Below are 20,377 nucleotides of genomic sequence, written 5' to 3' on the forward strand. Positions count from 1 at the left end.
AGGTTTGTTTATCTGAAGATTAATTATTAAAACATGCATTTCAGAAGAAAGAATGGGGAAAAAAACACTAATCTAGGTACAACAGGCATATAAGTGAGCGCTGGAATTATTCCTCACGGCTACTGTCACACTTCACCGAGAACAGCCTAAAGGTTAATCATCTAGGGCTCTAAAACAAAAGTTGCACTTTCTGTTCCAAGCGGGGGCGACCCAGAAACTGTCTTAAAAGCACAGCTCTGCTTTATCACTGCTGGGCTTTTGAGCAAGGTGCTTAACTCCATTTAACACCTGGGCAATTGTCACTGCAATTAGTGTGCCCAGAAACAACTCGAAATGAAGAAAAGCTACTGATGGTAAGAAAATAAGATCAAATCCAAGTTAACAGGCTTTGCCTCAAACTAAAGGAATTCAATTAGATTTGTTTCACTCAAAAAGCAGAACGAGCCCTTTTTGCTCAGGATGTTTCAGCTGCTTGCATTTGATCCGTCACTTAAATTCAGAGGGTTGTGAGTCAAAATTAAGGCCAGTTTGTAGACTGTATCATAGACCACCTTAATGGACCCCTCATTACAAGGACAAAGTTCCTGGTCAATGCCTGACAATGGCTCTGGACACCATTCAAAGGTTTAATTACTTACTCCTTTTTGTCTCTAATGAGACATAAGGCATCAATGATTTGCTTCCACTTAGCTTGATCCCCATGTCAGACCCATCTCCTTTAGGTCGCTCTTGTTTTCTTCAGCCAGGTGGTGTCCATCTCAAAGCAGTGTTTGGGATTCAGTCCTGGTCCATTCTGAGAAAATGTCCAAGCCATCGGATGCAATGATCTCAGTGACCTCTCTTTGACTCTCTGTTCTCCTGTAGAGTTCTTCATCAGTGATTTTCAGAGGCCAGAATATACAACATATCCTCTTGAGGCATCCGTTGTGGAAGGCACTGATCTTGTTCATGTCATCCTTGGTTCAAAAGGCTGGGGTCGGTAAAACTGTTTTCACATTGTTACAAAAGATTTCTATGTTAAATGAAGGCTGCTCATTTAACTTTTAATTAATCAAAGAATCCTGAAACAAATGTTTCACGGTTTCCTTGAAAATTGTAAGCAGCACAACGGTTTTTAATACTGATAATAATCAGAAATGTTTCTTGAGCAGAAAATCATCATATTAGAATGATTTCTGAAGGATCATGTGACACTGAAGACTGGAGTAATGATGCTGAAAATTCACACACACCAACAAACATTAAAGTATTATAAAACTAGATTGAAATTTAAGTCATTATTGATAATTCACCCCTCCTTCCCTTTCCTTTCAGTCTCAACCTAAATGGGATAGATGTAAAATTTAAAGGCACAATATGTAAGATTTTTGGATTAAAATAACCAAATACCACTAGAACAATGTTATATATTTTGTTTATACTTGTATATTTGTATATACACAAATGTTTCCAAGTATATTTAAATTCAGAGTTTAACCAGGGCACGGTCCGTGCGTCGCCTATCAATGACATCATACCTGCGTTAGCCTTGATATTTCGTAGAAATCATGGAAACACCAAAGATGCTTTAATATATTATGTTTTATTAGACAAGTGAACAACTGTTTGGTTACATTAATCTAATCATGTTATAGCTCAACACAGTAAGTCTTATTGTTTAAATCTCGTTTTCTTGATTTACAGTGATAACAATGTTTTACAATGCCTAATATCACTCTAGCTTACTGCAGTGTGCAACAAGTGTCTCATAGTAGCCACCGACTGAATGCAGAGTAGCATTATAACAACTTTCAAAACACAAATGTATCTAATATGATAAAACAGCGCTGCGTTACCCCACATAAGCATGACCGGAAGAAGCGGAAGCAGCGTCTGCGGCATAATAAAAGCTCAGCTGCTGTCAAGCTGTGTGTCGCGCTCTTCTCTCATTAGCAATCGCTCCAGCGGCCTCCTTCTGCTCCACACCCTGTTTCATGCTACAGTAATGTTAATAAATCTTTAAAGGTGCCGTAGAATGGGTTTTCAAAAGATGTAATATAAGTGTAAGGTGTCCCCTGAATGTGTCTGTGAAGTTTCAGCTCAAAATACCCCATAGATTTTTTTGTATTCATTTTTTAACTGCCTATTTTGGGGCATCATTAAATATGCGCCGATTCAGGCTGCTGCCCCTTTAAATTATCGTGCTCCCCGCCCCCGGAGCTCGCACTTGCCTTAAACAGCATAAACAAAGTTCACACAGCTAATATAACCCTCAAAATGGATCTTTACAAAGTGTTCGTCATGCAGCATGTCTAATCGCGTAAGTATGGTATTTATTTGAATGTTTACATTTGATTCTGAACAAGTTTGATGGTGCTTTGTGTCTAACGGCTAATGCTACACTGTTGGAGAGATTTATAAAGAATGAAGTTGTGTTTATGAATTATACAGTCTGCAAGTGTTTAATAATGAAAATAACGACAGTCTTGTCTCCGTGAATACAGTAATAAATTATGGTAACTTTAACCACATTTAACAGTACATTAGCAACATGCTAACGACCCATTTAGAAAGACAATTTACAAATATCACTAAAAATATCATGTTATCATGGATCATGTCAGTTATTATCGCTCCATCTGCCATTTTTCGCTGTTGTTCTTGCTTGCTTACCTAGTCTGATGATTCAGCTGTGCACATCCAGACGTTAATACTGCCTGCCCTTGTCTAATGCCTTGAACATGAGCTGGCATATGCAAATATTGGGGGCGTACATATTAATGATCCTGACTGTTACGTAACAGTCGGTGTTATGTTGAGATTCGCCTGTTCTTCGGAGGTCTTTTAAACAAATGAGATTTATAGAAGGAGGAAACAACGGTGTTTGAGACTCACTGTATGTCATTTCCATGTACTGAACTCTTGTTATTCAACTATGCCAAGGTAAATTCAATTTTTAATTCTAGGGCACCTTTAATACATTAGCTCAAGATTTCTGCTCGAATCTCGTCGGATTCTGTAGACGTGAAGACAACACCTCCTGTGATTCCGTGAAATCAAGCCGTCATCAAGCTACGCCTTTGTTTTGAATAAGCGACTCTAGTGGCGAAAAATTACATATTGTGCCTTTAACTGTACGTGGCTTGATGACACCATATCTCACTTATGGTTGCTTGTCATGCTTGTGAAGTCATTTAATGTGTAATGGGTTTTTTTTTTTTAAATAATAAATCACCACCAACCCAACTCATTCAACCCAATGGTTGGGTCATATTTCTGCTCTTACTTAGACAACTCTTCAAGATCAGAGCTTCTGGTTTGGTTGGCATGAGGGACACACACACCCTTCTGCATGTAAATTAACAATGCGACATTTTACTCCAGAATGGTATGTCATTATGGACTCTTGCAGGATGTGGCGTGAATTCTGAAGCCAACTGTTACACTGTACGAATGCACTGATAATCGCTTCAGCTATAAACGGCGACGTGCTCGCGTCATCATAGGAGGGGCACTAAATTAGATGCAGATGTTCAGCTTTCAGCATCCATCCATTGAGAAGGGTTTCATTACACACCAAATAAAGATCCCCAAGCCTCCCCCATACTCGCTTTCTGATGCCGTCAGACAGCATACGCTTTCCCATCAATAAACATGTAGAGTGTTTGCACGTGTGTAGCTACTGGACAGTTAGCCTATCCATTTTTTGTCATTACAAATGGGTATTACAGTCGGGACACTCTCTAGGAATTCGCTTCATGGATCATTTCACTTTATATAGCAGAATAAGAGTGAATGTCAGGCTATTATAATGAGATATAATGACAATATGATAATCTGTAGAGTAGTCAAAGACAGGCTTTAATTTGAGTAATTTCAATAATTTGGCGTCGATGCTTTGTTTTGAACAAGACGTGACAAACGAGTTTATAATTCTCTAAGTAGCCTACATACTGAAATTTGGGCCTCCGCGCTCTCCTTTTGATTTCCCCCAGTTTCTCAAATAGCGTGAAATGCATTTTTCCTTGAGAAATCATTTTTGCTCTGGTTTAATGGATCAAAACAGAATGTCTAATTTTGTAATGTTAAAAAAAAAAGTAGCTCATGAGACAAAACAGAGATACTATACTGCCCTCTGCTGCCGCTGGCATAGTAACTGCACAGGAGGTCCATCAATAGTGCAGTCATTCTTGTTGTAAAGAAAGGCCTTTTGCACGTTACAAAGCACTGCTAAGTAAACATTTTGTTAAACATCTCTGTGTTTGTTTTATCAATTATATGAGTAATTTATAACTATAATATCAATGCTGAATAATAATTATATTTGAAATATTCAGGCATGTTCAGCGATTCTACATGGACTGTTATTTTAAATAGATGCATAGAAAAAAAATTGGAAAAAAAAGGTACTTGAGGCATATGGAGTTCAACACACGGACACATTTAAATTTTATAGTAAAAACATTAGTCTAAGTAAGTCTCTATGTTCACCAAGAATGCATTTATTTGATCAAAATTACAGAAAAACATTAATATTTGTTACAATTTAAAATAACTGTTTTCTATGTTAATGTTTTAAAATGTAATTTATTCCTGTGATCAAAGCTTCAGTGTCACATGATCCTTCAGAAATCATTCTGATATGATGATTTACTGCTCAAGAAACATGTCTGATTATTATCAATGTTGAAAACAGTTGTGCTGCTGCTTATTATTTTTGTGAAAACAATTTCATACGTCCTTGCTAAATAAAAGTATTCATTTATTTATTTGTTTATTTAAAAAAAAAAAAAAAAAATCTGACCCCAAATGTTAAGCATTAGTGTATATTTTAAGTGCCCTTATGCCTTAAAATGGGGTTATTGGAGGACCAAGTAACAAGGACCTAAACTGTCACCCGGAAAGAAAGCCTTAGAGCAGGTGTTGAAAATGATTTGGTCAATCTTCCCATTACCATCATACTTCAGCTTCAAATATGTGCATAAGAAAGCCAGTATCATTTTGAAGAACAGCACTCACTCATCTTTTGGTCTAGTTCTGGCAGAAGGCCCAGTGTAATTCAGCGTCTCCATAGCCACTAGAATCAAGAACAGTTTGATCCCCTCCCTCCATACCCAATCAGCAGCAGTCTGTCATATTATTATTATTCTGTGCCATACTGTGCACTATTACATTTTATTGTTGGTACATTTATTGTTTTTTACCAATAAACCTTCAAAACTTCATCAAATTGAGACTAAATAGTTTCACACAAATTTTGAACTTTCTATGACTGTAATATATTACAAGTGACGCATTATATATAAAATACCGGCAGGATAATTCAGAATAATGAACTGAACTATTATCTAACGGGACGCCAAATTATATTTAGGAACACCGGTAGTTCTGATGACGTAATACTTTTCATTAGTATGTAACATAAATTATGTAATCAGATTACTTTTATCAAGTAACTAGTAGAGTAACACATTACTTTTAAATTGACAACACAATATCTGAGTTACTTTTTCAAACAAGTAACACAAGTTACTTTGTTTTCCCATGTATTGACTGACAGCTCTCCTGTACACGTTGAGAGAAATCGTGAGAAAGTGCAGAGGCGTTGTGTGTGAACATAATGGGTATTGTAGCCCTAGACTAAATGTGAACATGCATTTTCTCATCTCACTTGCATGAAACTTTTCAGTATTCCTTAAAATTAAAAAAAAAAAAAAAAATTACTTTAAAAGTTAAATTAAAAGTTAAATGCAAACTTAGAATATTACGCAAACCTGCAATAATATGGTAAATAACACAAAAATACTTTATGTATTTAATCTCACTTTATTAACCAAAGTCTACTGACCTTTGATGATCCAGTTCAACCATACTAATAAGCAAAAATGACTTCAGTTAAATGTCACATTTGTGTTTCTTTTTTTTTTCTTTTTTTTTTTATTGCTGGAATAAGAGTTTTAAACTTTCTTTCCATCCTATTCTTCTTTAATCCAGAATGCCAGCACAACTGAAAAGTTTGTTTGAACGGCGCCCTCTACTGTACAGATGTGAATTTGCATTTCCTTCAGCCTGAGACTTATTCATTTCACTTTTGCAAGCCCAGCCCAGGTGAATAAACGCAAAAGTACTTTCCATAAAAAGTAACTAAGTAATGCAATTAGTTACTTTTTTTAGGGAGTAAAATGCAATATTGTGACATTACCTTTTACATTACTATATATATATATATATATATATATATATATATATATATATAATGTAATTACTATAATATCACCACTTCAGCTTCAGAGGTTTGATAATTAGAATAATACTAAGGAAATTATAAACAACAAACATGCATTGCTAGAAAATATTGTTCCTGTTCATTTTTTTAAAGTAACCATGAAGTCAAAATGGGCAATACTTTTTTATTATTATTGTATTATTTTATTTATTTTTTATGGAATATTGTTTATTAGTGTTTATTATAAAAGATGTATCCGTGCACATCATTATTTTTTAATTCATGTGCACTCATAATCTTTAATCAAAATAACCCCTCTATCTTGCAGTAACATCTCTTTACTGCATGAGGGCGGAACAACCTGTCACTCACATGACATCACATCACCACAACCATCCAATCAATTCCCATTGGACAAAATCAAGTCCCACCCAAATATTGTTTCTTGTTTGAGAAGTCGTTTCACTCGGATATACGTCACAATAGGGACGAAAAGATTATCGCAACTTCTGTTTCATGCCAACTTTAACATACAACATCTTTTTTATTTAAAAAAAAAAAAAAAAAGGAAAAATAGTAGTGTTAAAATGTATAGCCTTTCTGTCATTTTATTGATATAGTACGAAAGCAATCATGATGGGGAACTGGCTGGAATGTAACTCAGATCGCCCAGATAAACACATCAGCATGCGTGCATGCACTGACCCAGGGCGCAGCTGCAACACAAACTCTGATTGTATTGTGGTTGCATTCATAGATTCTAATCGAATTGAATAATCAGTGGTTGGTGCCCCAAAGTCTCTCAGGCAGCTGGGGCTCCATCCTGCCCATCATCTCACTGTGTGTGAAGCAGAATGTAAAGACACACAGCACTTCAATGAGTCACATCTCACGCCAGCACTCTCAGAGATACGGCTGGCATCCAGCCTGCCTCCCCCAGCCCTCCCCTCTTCCCCAAACCACACACTATTCTGGGCCATGATTAAGCCTCACACCTCCATCAGCGAGGAAGTGTGGGCAATGTGGGACATGATCATCCAGTACCAACTCTGTGGGAGTAGACATGAGAAACGGAAGCAGGAGAAACAGAAAGAGGGGAAAAGAGCAACCTTATGACTCACACCGCTAAATTTGTTGTTATGATGGCTCCGGTTTGCAAATTATCTCTGATCTACTACTTTCTAAATGGTTGTTAAAACATAAGGACACTACGTGCTAAGTTCACAACTTGCTTTATGTTACTTCAAGGCCACTTTAACACCATAAACACAGGCTTACAATTAGCAGATATTACATGCATTTAGTCTCTTGTATACTGAGGTAATCGCAAATAATGTGAGATTAAATAGCTTATTACTTCATACACAGGTAAGAAATACTTTTGAGAATTTGATAGGTCATGCCATATGATATGCTAAACTCCATCTAAAACCATGTTTAACAGCATTTTGCTAATTAGGCTACTTTATAATAATTATTATTTATGCAGCTTTTTTGACCTTATATTAATCAAAATTAATTTGTCACACAGCAGGACCATTTAAAATGAGCTAATGAGCTCAAAATGTGATTAAAAAAGAAAAACTGAAATGAAGTGACCATTTACAGTGCTTAAACACTTTCACTATTAAAGGGTTAGTTCACCCAAAAATGAAAATTCTGTCATTTATTACTCACCCTCATGCCGTTTCACACCCGTAAGACCTTCATTCATCTTCAGAACACAAATTAAGATATTTTAGTTGAAATCCGATGGCTCCGTGAGGCCTTCATAGGGAGCAATGACATTTCCTCTCTCAAGATCCATTAATGTACTAAAAACATATTTAAATCAGTTCATGTGAGCACAGTGGTTCAATATTAATATTATAAAGTGACGAGAATATTTTTTGTGCGCCAAAAAAAAATAAAAAAAAATAACGACTTATATAGTGATGGGCGATTTCAAAATACTGTTTCAGGAAGCTTCAGCGCGTTATGAATCAGCGTATCGAATCATGATTCGGATTGCGTGTCAAACCGCCAAACTGCTGAAATCACGTGACTTTGGCGCTCCGAACCGCTGATTCGACAAGCTTCCTGAAGCGGTGTTTTGAAATGACAGAATTTTCATTTTTGGGTGAATTAACCCTTTAATATAAGGTTTTAATCAAAAATCTTGAATAAAGTCCATGGATATGCATCATGCATTTCATGTTTATTTCATTATTATTATTATTATTATAGGAACTGCATGCAACAATTGTGGAAGCACACAAAATAATGTTGTTTTAAAAATTCAGTGACAATAAGGATCTTGAATCCCCAGTCGAGTAAGTTAACCGGTGTTTTATTTTCTACAGCTGTATTGGTTCCTCAAGAAATAGTCCTGTTGTTATATTTGGATATTGGATAAGTTATGATCACACCATGAACTGACCTTGAGAGTACACCAGATGGCAGTGTCATACACAAACATACATGTGCATCTTTATAAAGTTAAAGTCATCCTCATCTTAGTTTATTATTTTATTTTAGATTATTTTTCTTTTTATCATTTTGCCCATTTGCTGAGCCCACTTGGACTGATCACAGACATTTACAGTAGGGTAAAATCCTACATTTACAGTAGGGTAAAGGTTCACGTCAGGATCTGTAACTGACAGCCTAATGAATCAGCACAATAATATAATAATCATGACATTATCAGGGGTGTAGTACTTGAGTAAATCTTTTTATTTAAAAAAAAATGTACTTTACTAGAGTAGCCTACTATAACTATATTAAAAATTGTCTATACAATCTACTTTGCTGAATTTTCAGGGCTTCAGAACAGAGATTTCAGTTTAACATGATTTGGCAATATATAGCCTGATGACATGCCACCTTAAGTTTGCTTAACATATTCAGTCTCCACCTGTCAGTTTCAAAAGCTAGGTAAGAAACCTTGTAAACTCACTTTAATTAAATGTGAATTAAAAAAAAAAAAAAAGAAAAAAACTTATATATATATATAACTTATAACCTATAGGCCTACGCTTTGATTAGATATTTAGACTTAAGTGAGCACATTTTGACGTATTTTCACTGCATTATAATATCGCTGGACTTTTTACATCTCTGGATATTATGCGCATTGCTGCGTATAGGGTGATGTTTACATTCATCTTTCAGGATAAGATGTTATGAGAATTACTCATAAGCTACTAATCTAAAAATCACTTTTATTCTATTCACTTTCTAATCTAGAAGAGTCAAATATCGATGTGGTGTCAGTTCTCTTACAAAGTGTTACGAAGGGTTAACACAACTTCATTACATCACCGGCTAAACACAATAAGAGCGGCCATCTTTACCAACAGCAACAACTGATACTTCAGTGAAGAAAGAAAATAAATGTTCTGCCGGAATTTCATTGTATTCTTGATGTGTCATTCAAGGGAACACGTTTAATTTGGAAGCCAAGAAACGGTAAGTTCGATATTTATCCCTCTTTACTTGAGTATCTTCATGCAACTGCCGCACGCGCGAGTGAATGACACACCAGTCTAAATACATTACAAGTGACACTTTATTAAATATATGCGCAATGATTCAGAATAATGAGTCATAAACCAAACTCTAACGGGACGACTGTTAAAAATTGATATTTTCGTTGCACACACAGTGTCATGTCACTTTAGGAACTCTTTTGGGTAGTTTTAGGGAATATTTAGGAACACCATGACGATAAAACACGTCAATTCACTAAACATTTAAACATTAATGTTTATTCTATATGGCTACATATAAACTTAATTATATATATATATATATATATATATATATATATATATATATATATATATATATATATATAATATAAGCATGAACATTTTTTCATTTTTTTTATTGTCAAATTTGAGACATTAGTCATAAATTTAATTTCAGATAATAACTTGACTTATATGTCAAAAATCAAGTAATTTTGGGGGCAGGAAGTTGAAATATCCTTTTAAAGTAACAGCGGCACATTTTCACTTTGTACTGAGCAAGACTGAAAGAGAATTCTAATTAAAAAATGTGCAAGTCACATGCATCTGCTAAATGAATAATTAGTGTGCTTCACTCAAACAGGTGTGAGGGCATTAAGTGCACTTTGAATTGCGTATTTGTTACCAAAAACAACTGAAACAGTCTTTATAGCTCATTAAAATGTTGTTAAGCATGCACACACTCATGGCATTATGGGTGTGTCTGCAGACAGCATTGTTGAGAGTTCCCATGCAGTGACCTTAGCCTCAGTGTGATTTGTGTGGAGGCACAGTGCATGAAACACTCCCACTGTTTATTGCTATAGGCCAATTACTCTCTATTGCAGGTAGAAAATGCTTAATTAGGGTGGCTTTATGCCTAAATATGGTCTGGAACGTAGGCCATCTATATCTATTCACTGTAAATCAGTAAATTAATTGACCCACAATGTCACTGTTCACTTACAGTGTTTACTGTTATTGAGTTTCTGTCTATTTGCAGTCATTGTCATCAATGATAACATGACAACCATCAAGAACTGGAGGAACCAGATTGTTATTATTGATTTTTATTTAAGCTTCTCATATTAATGTGCTTTCGTTACAGTGTGACAGACGAACAGAGTTGTCAAAAATAGTGAATGTGTGTTATGATTTAAGAATAATATTTGCAAGCAGCTCTTAAAGGGCAGAGCCATGTGTTTTAATTGTTTATCTCTGCCAGTTTGCCTGCATAGCATCAAATGCCAGCTTATTTTCACAACTTCTCGGCTTATTTGAACATCACGTTTTTAGATTTAGAGGGTGTTCACACTTGGCAGGTTTAGTTTGATTAAGACAAACTCTGGTGTGATTGCTCTGTTAGTGTGGTTCATTTGAATAAGTGTGAACCCTGGTGCGCACTAAACATGCGGACCGAGAGACCCCTGAAAAGGTGGGTCACGGTCCTCTTCCAAGCAAACTCTGAAGCGGTTTGACTGAAATATGAATGCAACATGGACCACAGACATCTAAACGAACCAATGATATCACTAGACCCTAAAAAAGACAGAATGCTTGAGCATACCTGGGCTGTGTTTGAAATCGCCCCCTATACCCTCATTCACTATTCCCTATGATATTCCACTAATATAGTCCACTTGAAGGAGTGAATGAAATCGAGTGAGTGAATTCGGACACTGAGTGTGCTGGAAGGGATGCCGCTTTTGCGTAGTTTGTGCTTGCAGTTTAAAAATCATTTGCAGCTTAGCAAACTAGCAGCTCCAGTAGTAATGAAAATATTTATCTTGAACTCAGTCATGAAATAAACCCTAATTAAACAATTTAATAATCAATTAAAAATGAATTTATACCTGTATGATATTACGCTGTAGCCACATTGGACCAGCGTTTTGGAAAATGGATGGATGATTCAGCTGTGGGCGCCAAGAATGCAACATCTTCTGGTATTCTCAAGCCGTTGAATGTACATCAGTTGTACACTCGTTATTGCAGTGCATTGTGGGATTGAATAAGTGCACTTGATGACATCCACTATGGTTTTGGACACCACTACAAATGGCTGTCCCCTCAGATAGTGCCCTATTTAAGGGGGCGATTTCAGACACAGCCCTAGTTTTTTCTCATCATAGGCACTATGTAGCCCATTTCAGTTCTGTACAGGCCTTCTCCTTGCAGCAGATTTTCATTTGTGTGGAATTCTGCTATTATTTTGACACCTGGGGGGACAATTTGTTGTTTGTGTTGTGGTTCGCTTCGTAGCTGAACTGCGCACAATATTTTGACGCTTAAATTATGTTCTAAATTATGAATTGGTCTTTTTCACAACAGTCTGAATCCACTCTCATTTGATTGGACTGCTCTCTCACTAAATCATCTGAAGTGATTTCTCAGTCAGTAAAACAAACATACAATATCAAGAGAACAACCAGCGCTGTTTTTCAGTTGTTTTCCTCTGTGAACATTTGCTAAATGGATATCTGACAATTTCTTTGCTTTTTGAAATTTTTGGATTTAAAAAAGTTTAAAACGTCTAGAGATGGAGTAGTCTACACTTGTTCTGCGGTATCATTGCTCTCACTGATGGTCCGAAGGTGCATAATAATATGCTTATTTAACATTTTAGTGTTAAATAAAAACCCTTTGTGCTAGATTGAATCCTGCAGGCGTCCATGATTTCTCCTTCCATGCAATAAATGCACATTCGTGAATGCGCGCGGGTTTCTAGCCTAATTCCTTGAACTTTTATCTATGGTAATATCTATGGTTTGACCCATTCCAGATGCGACCAAAATCAGAATTTAAAATGAACTGAATAAAGCTCTCTTCGTGTTACTTCGAATCACAGACACGCACACTCTCAGACCAATATTGTAACTAATATTGTGATATTGTAAAAAATAATACATTTTTATACATTTTTAACAAGCAGAATAATAGGGGCAAACCATCCACCATTGTCCTATCAGCTATCTCTCATCTCTTTATGTGGTAAGTAAAATCTGTTGTACTACAAAGTAACAGGTTCCTGCTAGCAGGCGACTAACCGTGTCCCTTTTGGGGCTCCGTAGACTGCATTTTTTTCGTGCCTTTCTGAATACGGATTTAGGCTTCGGGCGCACCCCTACTACCCATTCCCCAATTTTTACAAATTTTCAGTAGCGATCAGTGCTCTGAGAGTGCTGCACAAACACAGTTTGTTTGCGCATCAAATATAATGGACTCTCGTCTCGTGTGCCTAGTGTACTACTCCGATACATCACCGTAATCATCTTTACCTTGATTACAATCGCCATCCATCAAAACTTTACTAGCGTGACACTGGTTTGTTGTATCCAACCGAGAGGTGTAGTTTGCTTGTCATATGCTCATGCAACAGTTAGGCATTTTGAGCCACCGTTCAGTCTGTACTTCACAGCACAATGATAAACGGCTCGGGCTGATCCGAAACAATCACAGAATAGGAGAGAGATCATGCTTTGTAGCCAAATAAACAATTCTGTCCGCCATCTCTAATGAAATCGGCCTGGTTTTCCATGCATTAGGGCTGTTTTGAACTGGCTGTTTGTTTGAATGCACACATTTACTGGATTCTTGGACTGAAAACGTTCAAAGAGTTTATTATTAATTAATTAATTTAAATTTAATTTTTTTTTTACTACTCTGCGCGTGTCGCATAACCTGATATAACCTGTTCAACATGTTCCTGGGTCAACATTTGTGTTGATCCTGGAACAACATTCAAATCAACCAATCAGATTTGAGGGACAAGTTTACAGATTATGTCAAGTTTAGGCTTAAAATCATGAATTGGTGCTTCTACATCAGTGTTATTCATCTATCATTTCCCTCTGATTTTTGGGATAACTTATGGGTAGGGTTAAGTTTAGGGGTAGGAATAGGGTTAAGACTAAATTTTCAGACTAGAATGTTGTTCCAAGATCAACAAAATATGTTGACCCAGGAACGCATATAACTCAGCATTATCAGGACGTGTGCGCGTTTCCCCGGACATGCTCTGGCACGTGCCCCACACTTTAAAAACCCCTGGTCTTTAGCAAAAGGACCAAAATAACCAAGAGAACCGAACTGCTGTTGAACACATGCTTAGTCGTATTTTTCTCTCTTTTTTTTTTCATATTATTCTCTGACCAAAATAGTTTTTCTCACCTAAATATAGCTGATTTTATGGACGTTGAATTGAAAAATAAAGCATTCTTCATTGATGACAGGCTGAATCTTACCCACCGCAGGTGTCAGTTCACCACAGCATATTTCACATACTGCAAGTTTGTGTCCTTCCTCAAGCAGCATGTGCTGAAAAGATGAATGGCAAGGACTGTTCCTTGTCTGTAAATCAGTTTAAAGGAATTCAGGCTCTGTCTAAAACAACGGCCTGTGTTTTGATACTACCTTCCATCCTCTGGTCCATGTCCACACGTCTACAGTTAAGACAGGACCTTTAGACTACAGCTGTGCTCAAGCAGAACTTGAAAGCTGGAGGTCCTGGTATTTATAGTGACTGTAAGCATGGTGTGTCCCTGGTGGTCTGGACATTGTTTTCTTAGTCTGCTCCGTCGCCTGTTTGACTTAAAGTTTGCGGCCTCAACGTTGTTATCGTTACCTGTTATCATCGGGTAAATGTTATTTTGTGCATTTGAACTGTAGTTTGGAAAGTTAAAGTTCACAAACAAGAATGAAATCACTGCTTTTTTAGATATCAGTGTTCCGTTAAACTAAACATCTTCCTGGCTTTTTTTAGTTCTTATTTCAAACGAATGCCTGGTAAAAAGAGAATCGGGACAAATAACTTTTTTTTTTTTCCTCCTTACTCTGCTCACATGACACAATAACATTCCACTGAGATGTCATGTGATGTGACCTCACAGGCTTTGATGCTGATGAACCAGATTCATTTCCATGCTCAAGTGTCCTCAGATCAAAAGCCGTCAATGTAATTATTAAGTCAGCGCTGCCAACCAAAAGTTAAGCTTCTCAAATGGGCGCCGAACTTGCGCAGGATGCGCTGTGATAACATTGCGCAAAATGACTCGTTGGGTCGCGCCTGTTTTTCTCTCATATCTGTTCTCTCTGAAGCATCTCCATCAATATATTACAGAAGAGCAGTCAGCATGTTTTGCTAAAATACAAATATTTGAAAAATTCCAAATCATGTGGTGTGACTTGCAGAAATATGCAAGGGGGAAAAAACATTAAATAGGAAATTATGTCATAAAAGCACCCTCATGACTGTGTGTCAAGGTAAAGAAGTCTCTTTAAATGTCAGGTGATTTGACCGTATTAATGCAGGACAAGGTTAGTTCAGGTTGCAAAATGTAATGTGGTGTGACTCACCAAAAACTTTTTACCTTTTAAAAATAGTGATTAATACATATATTCAAATGTATTCAACAGGTGAGAAAAGTGTTACTTTTTACACATGATTTTAAACATTTGTTGAGAATGTTATTTATGTTGGACGCTCTTTATTTGTTTTTGCTCTATCTGTCATTGTTCCAGTTTGTTTTTGCGTAGGAGCACTGATGTCTGGTGTTGATATGTTTGTTTACCCAAAAAGAATACTGACATGGAAGTGCTTATTTCATCAATCTGACCATTGTTTGAAATGATCAACAAGTTTATGTCATTGTTTGCCACATTGTTGCTTGATGAAAATAGGACACAATCATGAATAAGAAACATCTGTTGTTCTGAAAAGATTTTATATGTAGTAATGTAAGTTTCATTGGAAACCTATTAAAACACTGCATGTCTCACTTATTGCACTGAATCATATTGTCAAAAAATGGGAAGTAGATTCTGAGAAGTAATCGTATGGCCGTGTGGGAGCTAGCAGAGTCAGCTTCTGAAATAGATGAAATCATTTATGAGCATTACTTTCAAGTGAATCTGCATCTTTTGGTGGATTGATTTTGAATACCCCCTCTGGTGAAAATCAAGTTTTTAATGTTGTTTATGTGTCTATGTGGTATTTTTAATAGGCTTTAAGACAAACCATGTGCAAATTCACAGATCAACACCATTGCTGAGTATTTTCTCCTTAAAACTGCAGTGAAAAAAAAGACATGGTTTGAAATCACTGGTGTTTCTTACATCACAAACTACCTTGTAACCAATCACGTCAATGTGGGCTTTAGCATATTATTATTGTGCTGTAAAGCAGGGGAGCCTCAGAAGAAGCCAGGAATATTTTTCTGTTGAAAAATCGGGTACATTTAGCAATATATGATGTATATTACAATGTTATAATGCCTTTCTCCACTGACGTTCTGTTGTTCAAAGCATTTCTAAGGATCTATAAGACATCTGTGACTCTGAGATGGCGAATGACATGGTTTGTCATTATTAGCTGTTTGATAACATAGTCAAGCAAAATGCCAGTCATATTAATTACCATTCTGTGTCCGACATTGTAGAGAACGTTACATAAAAAATCATTCTGATACATTGACTTGTAGATTAGGGCTGGGCGATATATCGCATGCGATTGTCACGCGCATTTCGTCAGTAAAGCCGGTTCCCTGATTTCCGCTAAATCGCCATCACCTGCTTTCAAATGGAGCGCCATTTAATAGACAGAGCCGTAGTTCACTGACAAGCCGCGCAATATCGCGTTCATATCGAAGGCGATTCATCTGCGAAAATGAATGCGATATTGCGTAGCTTGTCAGTGAACTACGGCTCTGTCTCTGTAATCAGGGAACCGGCTTTACTGACGAAATGCACGTGACAATCGCATGCGATATATCGCCCAGCCCTATTGTAGATGAGTCTGTATAATTCACTATTCCGCTGCTTCTTCTGAATCGATTTCTGGTTTAAACAAATATGGCTGCATTCACACTCTCAGTTTTTGGGATTGACAACCGCATTTACTTAGGAGTGAGTCTCGAAATGTCCCGTTCATACTAGGGCTGTCAAACGATTAATCGCGATTAATCGCATACAAAATAAAAGTTTGAGTTTGCCTAATATATGTGGGTGTATTTATTATGTATATATAAATACAAACACATTCATATATTTACAAGTATATGTATTTATTTATATTTTTATATAATTTATATTATATATAAATAAAATTATTTAGTACATAACACATTTCTCTTAAATATATACATTAATTTGTGTGTATTTATTTTTACATAATAATTACACACAGTACACCCACATATATTATGCAAACTCAAACTTTTATTTTGTATACGATTAATCGCGATTAATCGTTTGACAGCCCTAGTTCACACAGCAACTTACAGTAGCGTCTGGAACACTGTCTGTATGAACGTGCAGTGAGAGTCAAGCCTGTATTCGCTTACTATGAACCATAGCGACAGTGACCAACGTAATATTAAATACAGGAATACTCAAATACAGGACTGACAACTGTATTCTGCTGCTGTGTGAATGTGGCCTATGACTGAATTAAACCAGTATTCCCAATTGCCACTGTGCAGCATTTACTACAGTAAAGTTGACCGAGTGGATCTCTGAGCTGGTGTGAGTAAGTGGAGGCAGGGCTAATTTGCATATTCTTGCATCCACACATACTAAATGAAGCAAGGGTGTAGAGTTTCATTCTAGCTATTTTAAGGCATGAATATTATTATTTTTTTTTTTTCTCAGGAAAAAAACATTTAAATATGCCATTTTGGTGATAAATAAGAGTTTTAAGGGATAAAATTATTGACTGCAGGGGGACTTTAAATTAAATCTTAACAACAACAACAAAAACGCATCAGTGTATGCCGGCTGGCTGACTGCTGGCTATTTTGATTTCTGGTTTAACGATCTCTCTCTACTGACTCCCTGTTGAGTCCTGTGCTGGGCCAATGGCATGAGGGGAAGTGGGAGGGGCAAAGGCCATGTGCACTGCGCTCAGGGACAGCCTCTTGGGAATTAGCTGGCTTTCTGGGAAAGTTAAAATGTGGGATAATTTTTGGGAATGGTAAAAGAATTTTCCCCCTCTCTTTCCTTTCCTCCGCACTCGAACGGGTCTCACAGTGTTTTCTTTGTGCTGACTCCTGATGCCTGCTCTGCGCACACATGGAAAAGCGTTGGAGGGGTTTCTTTTTTATTTCTGATGCTTATTCTGGCTGGTCTCACAGCTATATTTAGCTGCACAGCTGACCCCTCCAGTTTACTGTGGATGAGTCATTTAGTGTTTGTGTGAGGAGAAGTTCTCATTGTGTAGTAATGTGGTAATTTGGCCATAATTTGTCCCGCCAAACGCCACTTGGATTGGTGTTTGGGCTTTAGGGAACAACTGTTAACGATTTTAAATAAACAGAATTCAAAAACAGAGCTAGTATTTTTCCAGTCAACAAAACAAACTCGGTTAAGAGACCTAAATGGCAAAATGTTTGTTTTATTAAGTCCATTATAATGCGTGATTGTACTAATTAACATGGTAACACTTAACAATAAGGTCTAATTTGTTAACATTAGTTAATGCATTATGTAATGTGAACTGGGCACTGTATTTTACAGCATTTAATAACCTTTGTTAATGTTAATAAAAATAAAAATTGTTCATTGATTGCTCATGTTTGTTTACAGTGCATTAATGCCAACAGACACAACTTTTGATTTTTAAAATGTATTAGTAAATGTAGAAATGTACATTAAATAAGATTGATAAATGCTGTAGAAGCATTGTTTATTGTTAACTAATGTTACCTTAAAGGATTAGTTCACTTTCAAATTAAAATTTCCTGATAATTTACTCACCCCCATGTCATCCGAGATGTTCATGTCTTTCTTTCTTCAGTCGAAAAGAAATTAAGGTTTTTGATGAAAACATTCCAGGATTTTTCTCCATATAGTGGACTTCAATGGAGCTCAAACGGTTGAAGGTCAAAATTACAGTTTACAGCAATCCCAAACGAGAAATAAGGGTCTTATCTAGACAAACCATCGCTCATTTTCCAAAATATACTTTTTAACCATAAATGCTCATCTTGAACTAGCTCTCTTCTTCTTCTCTATTTGAATTCCAGCAGTGTAGACACTGCTAAGTGTATTACTGCCCTCCACAGGTCAAAGTTTGAACTAAATTGTCATATACAATATGCTAATGCAAGTATATAACAATTAGTTCAAACTTTGAACTGTGGAGGGCAGTAATACACTTAGCAGTGTCTACACTGCTGGAATTCAAATAGAGAAGAAGAAGAGAGCTAGTTCAAGATGAGCATTTATGGTTAAAAAGTATTAAATGTTTAAAAAAAAATTTAGAAAATGGCAGATTGTTTCTCTAGATAAGACCCTTATTCCTCGTCTGGTATCGTTTAAAGCCCTTTGAGCTGCACTGAAACTGTAATTTTGACCTTCAACCATTTGGTTCCCATTGAAGTCCACTATATGGAGAAAAATCCTGGAATATTTTCATCAAAAACCTTAATTTCTTTTCGACTGAAGAAAGAAAGATATGAACATCTTGGATGACATGGGGGTGAGTAAATTATCAGGAAAATGTTCATTTGAAAGTGAACTAATCCTTTAAGGGCCCGATATACTCAAGTTGAAATCAAAGAATGAACTGGTGTGATGTCATTTTGAACAAAATCAGGCCAAAACGAAGTTCGTTTTGTGTTCGTTTCAGAAGTTCGAAACAGCTTGCCAAAGTGAATTTTCCAGAAAAGTTTGCTCTGGCTGGTAAACACCTTGGAGCTACCATTGGTCCGTAGCGATTATGTAATAAGTAGGTGTGTCTTTGAGGCCCCGCCTTCTTTGACATGGCAATCTTGGCAGTCAATGCATTCACTGTCTGGGAATCGAACCCATGACCTTGGGATTGCTAATTCCGTGTTCTGATATTTGAGCTACAGGATCAATCTCCCTCCATAGGGAGATTCAAGTTGTTTACACTGAGTTCTCAGTCATGCACATCTTCACTTCCTTTTCTAGGTGGAGTGAAAATGCATCCCAACACAAAGAATCCACAGCAGTGAACCGGCCGTTGAGTTTACTTGCTGACAGTGGTACAGTGAGGTCCCCATTTGGCCCGAATTTCCTCTTCAAAACTGAAAACATAATTCTGTTTGAGGTTTTGAAATTGTGCTGGACTAAGATGAATTCTCAAAGTGTCACTGAGAGGGGCTTACCGCTGATCCTTAGCGAAAAAACAGCCGAAACTCTTTAAAGTCAGCTGAATATGATTGAAAACAGGGAATGTGAGTAGGCAGGAAAGCCAGCCAAGGCTTAGTCAAGTCATCGAGGCTTGTATGTCTGGAAGAGTCAAGACATTCATCAGCCTGTTGTTTTTAATTTGCACGAGATAACAAGATCACAGTGCTCACTGAGTCACTTAATCTGCTTTCCCTGCTTTCCATAGAAAGTGATTGTGAACTCAACAAGCATATAGTCCTCAAGTCCACATATTTAGGATTAAAGTTGTAATGATTTCATCATAGAAATGGATGTTGAAGATGAAGCTGGTGAATATTTCTTCAGAGGGATTCATGAACCTATTGTTCCGAGGGAACATCGGTGTCAGTCTTGTATCACTTGGTTTCCTTAGCCAAGATAATTCATGACTGAGGGGAAATAAGCATTACAGGATGCTGTACGTAACCTTATTTAAATGTATTGAAGGATGCATTAAATTTATCGAAAGTGGCAGTATAGACATTTATAAGGTTACAAAACATTTCTATTT

At 36.6% G+C, this 20,377-nt stretch overlaps 1 protein-coding gene across 1 annotated transcript in view; it reads left to right on the forward strand.

Annotated features, from left to right (window-relative positions):
- Nucleotides 1-9,473: 9,473 nt before the first annotated feature.
- mrtfbb (myocardin related transcription factor Bb) overlaps nucleotides 9,474-20,377 on the forward strand; it is a 43,679-nt gene continuing 32,775 nt past the window's right edge. The window contains exon 1 of the mRNA XM_048191054.1: nucleotides 9,474-9,655. The gene's annotated coding sequence lies outside the window, so the exon portion shown is untranslated. The remainder of the gene's footprint in view (nucleotides 9,656-20,377) is intronic.

The sequence above is a fragment of the Megalobrama amblycephala genome, linkage group LG1 (genome assembly GCF_018812025.1).
Source record: "Megalobrama amblycephala isolate DHTTF-2021 linkage group LG1, ASM1881202v1, whole genome shotgun sequence".
In the NCBI taxonomy this organism is placed as follows: domain Eukaryota; kingdom Metazoa; phylum Chordata; class Actinopteri; order Cypriniformes; family Xenocyprididae; genus Megalobrama; species Megalobrama amblycephala.